Here is a 6,723-nt window from a genome sequence, read left to right as displayed (position 1 = left end):
TCAAATAACTACACAGAGTGATTCTAAGCTCATGCGACAAACTTAAAAAGGTCATGCGAGATACCCAAACAGGCATTTTTTGGTCGCATAATGTGAGGTCGAATCGCAATACCAAAGGCGGTAGAAGGTGTTTTTAGAGAGTGCTCAACAGCACTTCAAAAGCAAATATCATATTTTTCTGACGGATTTGCTGCGATGAGTACAATCAACCATTCGAGAATGCAGGGTACTGTAATGTGAGGCCTTCTCACGGTGCGACCTGGGTAATGCAAATTCTACCACAAATTATTGTACCGCTTGATCATTTTTTCTCGCAGCATTGGTGGTATATCAGACACACATTCTTCTGAATGCTACAAGTAACATATTACTTGTAACATATATAGTATATTTAGGAGAGTAATACTTGTAATATATTAATAATACTTTCAATACATGTAGGAGAAAATGAGCAATTATTCAGAATGAAATGAACTATTATGCTCTTGTAGGCGGACTTCTTGTTATTTTGCTATAAAAAAAAAAATATATATATATACTTATCTAATAAAATTCCGGATGCACCCATCTTTCGGACACGTTTCGATATCTCCTTGAGATGGGAAGCGAGGTGTGCGTCCGGTCCTACAATATCGAATATTCAATATTGATCAGAGCAGATTTCGTTTAGCGGATTACTCACGATGTTTGCCAGTAAGTTATTGTACAATTGTAGGTTTATTTTTCAATTTTCTAACGCTGTATTTGTTTTTGATGTGCTATATTGTACACTCTCTAAAAATACCCTCCGCCGCCTTTGCTATTTTGATTCGATCGCACATCGTGCCCTCAAAAATGCTTTTGTTTAGTCATCTCACATCACCTCTTAAAGTTTGTCCATGAATTATTCAGCAAGGCTGAATAAATCGTTAAAAATTGACGTACCCAATTGGGCATGTAACTTCACCTCCCAGTGCACAGGTGAGAAAATGTTCAGTGACTGAACGGGGTGGGTCTCACAGACCTAAATACAGATGAATCTTTCAACAGTTCCGGAAAAAAATTGCAGCTGCGTTCAACGTTGGCATAGTAGGTAGTTTGAATAGGAAATTACCTAGGATCTCAAGAAAATAGTTCCTGCCACCTTTCGGCTGATGAGAGAAATACATGTGCATGGGCCTCACATACTCGATCCATGCACAGAATTATAGAAATAATAGATGCCGCAATCAGTATTTTACCTGCCCGTAAATGATCCACTGCATCGACTGATAATAAATATTATATAGTATAAAAATGTGATATAAATATAATAATAATAATTATTATTAGCGGTTGTGTTCAAATGGATTTAGTGATCTGAAAATTAGACAGCGGTGAGATTCGCCCATATGGTATTTGAAGATATCATGATTCCCTCCCTTCGGGATCGAATTTTCAGAAATTCCGTGTTAGTGGGTGTCTACATTATAAAATACGAGTAATACTGACCAAATTTCATATTAACAGCTTCAGCGGTTTGAGCTCGGCGCCATGATTGCTCCATGTAACCTTTCAACCGCCTTATGACTTACCATGTAGAGGATGAAATTTGAAAAGTCCCTCCTTAGTGAGTCTTCACATAATAAAATAAAACAACTCACTAAATTTCATATTTATAGCTTCAGCGATGACTGCTGCATATAACTTTTGTACCCCCTCCCCCTTAAGGATTGAATTTCCATTTCAGTGAATTCCATTTCTGCGAGTCTCTACATTATAACAGCGTTAAACGCGGGTAAAACCGTTTTACCCGCATTTAACGCTGTTCTTTCCCAAATTTCCTCCGTTTGACACCGATTAAGATTGCACCACCTCCAGACTTTCAAGTCTATCTCCGCCTATGGGTGCAAGGATGTCATCTCGATAGTGCGCTACCGTCTTTGAACCTCTACTACCTTTACTCATTAAGGTCGATGCTGGCACCATTGCAATTTCCGGCCAAATCATCATACCGTTTCAATGGAGAATTATCAGTTTGTTGCTTAACTTTTGAGCATGAGTGTATATATCCTCCATATCTCTCCGTATAATCTCTCTATTCCATAGCTGACATATGTATAATAAAAAAAATGGCAACTTGATCCTTTTTTTCGGATGATGAGTACAGATAGTGAATGCCAAGAAACATCAATCCTTTTATATAATGGAATATGTACGTATATAAATATAATACACCCGTGTGAAGCCTGAGGAATAGACACGAGCCAGAAGAGCCGATCCTTCTAGCGGTATTTGAACTCCTAATGGCCTTAGCTGACCCCCATTATCATCTACAAGGGCGCGTGTGAAAATTATGTCTAGTGTATTAGAAGGGGTGGAAAGTTTTGCTGTAAACATACTCTTACATGCATCTTAGACTTTCGGGAGGCTCATACAAGGGATATCTACCTCGTATATTATATAGACAGAATAGATAGATATAGCGCCACAACCAATTCGTTTTATATATACTATTTTTTTCCCCTTCCTATCCAACAAAGAACTTTTTAATCGACGTTTCGAAGCCTTTGCCCTATATCTTCGGTGTTTCTCACCCCGTTGGGGCCCTCTTTGTTTCAAAGGTGTGTAACATGATATACTGTAGGTGAGTATGTCACACCCTTTACAAACATATTTATTATATATCAAGTGTCAAGGAGGGAGGAGGAAGAAGAAGATGAAAAGTAATGTGAAGGTCACCTTGTGACTAGACTAAGAAAATCAACGGTGACTTGATGACACTATGGGGCGAGAGAGAGAGAGAGAGATCGCCCTGAGCTCGGAAGTGTGTCTCGTTCCCATGTGTCGACAGTAAACACGTTATCTTCCATTACCTGTCAGAGTTGACGGAAAAAGGTCTGTTATGATGGCACAACAGATACCGTAAAAAATAATTAATAATTTGTCTACCTTCTTGCCCGAGGAGGATGAACAATCCAACCAGTCTTTTTTTTAATACTTTTATTCATTTTCCATGAGCCAGTGATTGAAATGTTTGAATTTGTTTTTGAATATCGTGTGCTTATCGCAACATGAATTTTTTGGACTTTACAGTCGAACTTCGTTAATTCGATCGCTAAAAAAACGAAACCAACTGGGAACGCACAATTTTCGAAACCGAAACTATTTCGAAACGGACGTTTAATATGTATACTCAAATAATAGTGAACTATTCTCATGATTACTTTTACGTAAATCTTCCGGATATTCGATAAATTTCATTTGGTTCCTTTGAGAAATATGACTTTTCAATAACTAAAACTTATTTACTGTTCAATAAAAATCAAAATTCCAACTTAATTCAAGTCTATGAGTAAACAATAAAAACATTATTTTAACCGATATTTGAATGTACCGAATTTCACTCTGATTGAGCTCAACTGGGATAAATTTATTCAAAATAATAACTTATGGCGTAAATTTGTCCAAGGACGAAAGATAAACATAACGCAAACAAAATATGCATGAATTCAGAAGCTAGTGTTTTAAGTTGCCAGCAGAGGTCGCTAGTAAAAGCCTTTTTTTGGAGACAGGCGCACTAACGTATCTCTCTTTCAATTCTTAACCAAACTGCACATAATTTTTTTACATGATTACTTAAATAATATGATTTACAAGTTCTCCAACTCCCCCTCCTCCTTTATTACTAACAATGGCGAAAATCAGACTGAGGGCAATCAACCTGTTGCGGGAACACTCTGAAAATTCAAAACCATTCATTTTGAGGGCAATCCATAGATTTCCATATCATGGACTTCTAGCGACAACTCCTTGAAAATCACAAGTTTAGAGCAGTGGTTCTCAACTTGAGCCCACATGGGCCCCGTTTTTGTCCTGAGATATTTTGGGGGGTCGGGGCACAGATGAAAATCCGGTAAGGGGAGCCACGACAACTGGCAAAGGGGGGGGGGCACGATGATGTGTGAACAAAAAATTAATCTTAATTATAGCTTCAAAGTGGAATATGATGGGCGAAAACATTAGTACTTCCAGAATCTAACAGAGCTGTACATGGGACCAGGTCCATCTTGGCCCACGTGTTCATGAGGACATGGCCTTGAGCCTCTTACCCATGGGAGTGGGGGGGGGGGGAAGACTACGTGATGTGATCTGATTTTTTGAATACAATTGTATATATTTTTGAATATATAAATGTATGTACATCTTTTACTCTCGTGGGCCCAGAACATCACTTCACCCGGGAACGAATGATGTTCAGACAGCCATGCATAAAACCTCACAATAAGGAATCTCACTGAACTCTAGCCCAGGGTAGGCACGTACCCAAGGTGATGTGTCAAGAGGGTCGATTATAGGATCTTGTGTGGATCGTCCCAAATTTTACATAGCCTATTTTTTAACATTTAATTCGTATCTTGGAAGAGATGTATCACCCATCTTCTAGATCCGTGCCTGGCCCAGGGTTCCAGAGATCGATCTCCGGGTAAAGTACTTATATCCCGGAAGGGACAGGACCCTTGCCGTGTCTGGTCTGACAGAGATCGATCTTATTTCTAAAATTTTTGTCCATTATGAATCTGATTTTGATTAAATTCAATTCGATAAGAAAGGGTCTCGATCTGGGATGAGGGTAGGGGGAGGCCCCAGATAAGACAGGGGAGCCGAAGAGGGGGGGGGGGAATATGGGTGAAAGGGGGCATGGGCAGAAAAAGGTTGAGAAATACTGGTTTAATAGAGCAGTATTTCCCTGAGTTTCGATCTTAAGACACTTGTTAATCTAAACATACAGATTTATGTCCACATGCACGTGCTTAACTATTCCATTAATATTATGTATATAGGAACTTCCGCAATCCTGAAACAAAATCAATCAGGAAATTAATATGATGTAGAAATTTTATGGAATTTTTTCTTCTTCTTCTACCCATGGCATTTCCTCGAATATAATGCGCTAGTTCCTCAACTTAATCCATCGAAAAAATATATATGGGAAATCCCATTAAATAACGTGCGATATAAATTATTATTACCCGCAGAGAAATAAATTTTGTTTCTTAGTTCCGAACTGAATGCAAAGGGGAGGAATAACAAGGATACGTGACTGGAGCTCTGAACGCCTTCATTTTTTTTTTCTTCTGCCAACGATTCAAAGATATGATGGAATACAGTAAAACTCGGTTATAACGACACCGAAGATTCTACGAAACCTTGTCGTTACAACCGAGGTTGACATTTTGAAGACATTTTTTTTTGACAAAAAATATAATCGGATGCAATCAAATACTGGACGTGAAGTAGTTTCTTCATTTCAATTGAAGTGGAAATTTATGATAGATAGAAATAAGAGAAAATTGTGAACATTAATATAAGACAAAAAATATCGCCGACTATCGCGAAAAATGGCGCCCATTAACAGAAAAATTGTCAAATATTGCTTGTAGATAGCCATTGGCGAGAAAGACGGTGCTACAGAAAGTCTGCAGTGATATAAAATGTACTTCACAGAAATTTTAGTTTCATACATATTCAAAGCCTGTTTGGACACGTTGTAATTCTTTGAGGGGGGGCTAGATATATTCCGCCCTACATGCCCATTTTGTAACCGAAAGTGTGCCCACACACAAGGTCGGTTGACGCCCCGGACGCAGAAGATAACATTGAGCCCCTCAAATGAGCAAAAAGTGCGAAATTGGCGCGTCCAGTGCACCCGACGTTAAATCCGCCTCTGGGTGTTTCCTGACTTTTTCCATGTTTTCTGTTCATAGGAGGCTTAGTTAACGTATCAAACTCTCATTGTCACAAATACAATTTTTTTACAATATGAATTGGTTAACTTTCTGAATACGGATTGTACTTTTGTGACCAGCTTCCTGAATACCCCTAAAATATTATAGAAAAACAAAATGTCACAAAAAAAATTTGGTTTTCGATTTTTTTTTCATTTTTCGTTTACCTATTTTTTTTGTATAATGTAACCTATTTTAATATAAAATTTCATTTTTATGTAAAACTTCATTAAATAACAGCGTTTGTCCAATATGAATTCATCCGAATCAATTACGTGTTCATATGTGAGTCTTTGTGGGAGTGCTCTCCTCAAAACCATAAAAAGTGTTCCGGCGTTTGTAACGAAGCACTTTTTTTTTAGGTTCTGTCACTCTCCAGAAGGTTCTGCATCTTGGTGTGTCATGGGAAAAAATGCGCAATCAGATTCATCTCTGCTGTGATGGTCATTCCTCTGATTGCTCTGCCTTTTACGAGCGTCCCAATCTAATTCGTTGTGAAGGTACTCAGTGGTCATTTCCTTATTATCCACTGCAGATACAGCAAGTTGCAGCTTAGTATATATCATCATATTTTTAGTACCTGCAGCCTTCCAACTTGGTTCTAATGCGTCTGTTGGTATCTGAATGACCAAGCAAAACAAACACGAAAAAGCACACGATTTGAAAAAAGTATGAAAGAATTTGAAAAAAAATGAGAAAATATTCTAGGTTGACAAAGTTGTTCCATCTTCACCAACCTTCCGGGTACAACATTGTCAAGTTCTGTTATTAAACCTAAATGCAACATAAAATTTACATCTAAAAGTGATTTAGAAAGAGGACTATATGCTTTATCAAGCAAAACAAGCAGTTTTAACTTACGTTTGAATGAATGGGCAGGGCGAGACACTTTCGCAGCCTACCAAAAAAATCCATATTCTACAAGTCAAAAACAAAAACACTGATAAAGACCTGCAAGCAACTGATGAGACTGAAA

Source organism: Pholcus phalangioides, unplaced genomic scaffold (genome assembly GCF_987345545.1).
Source record: "Pholcus phalangioides strain wild (caught in Gottingen) unplaced genomic scaffold, Ppha-v1.0 ptg000015l_1, whole genome shotgun sequence".
Lineage (NCBI taxonomy): Eukaryota > Metazoa > Arthropoda > Arachnida > Araneae > Pholcidae > Pholcus > Pholcus phalangioides.
Note: the sequence above shows the minus strand (reverse complement) of the source record.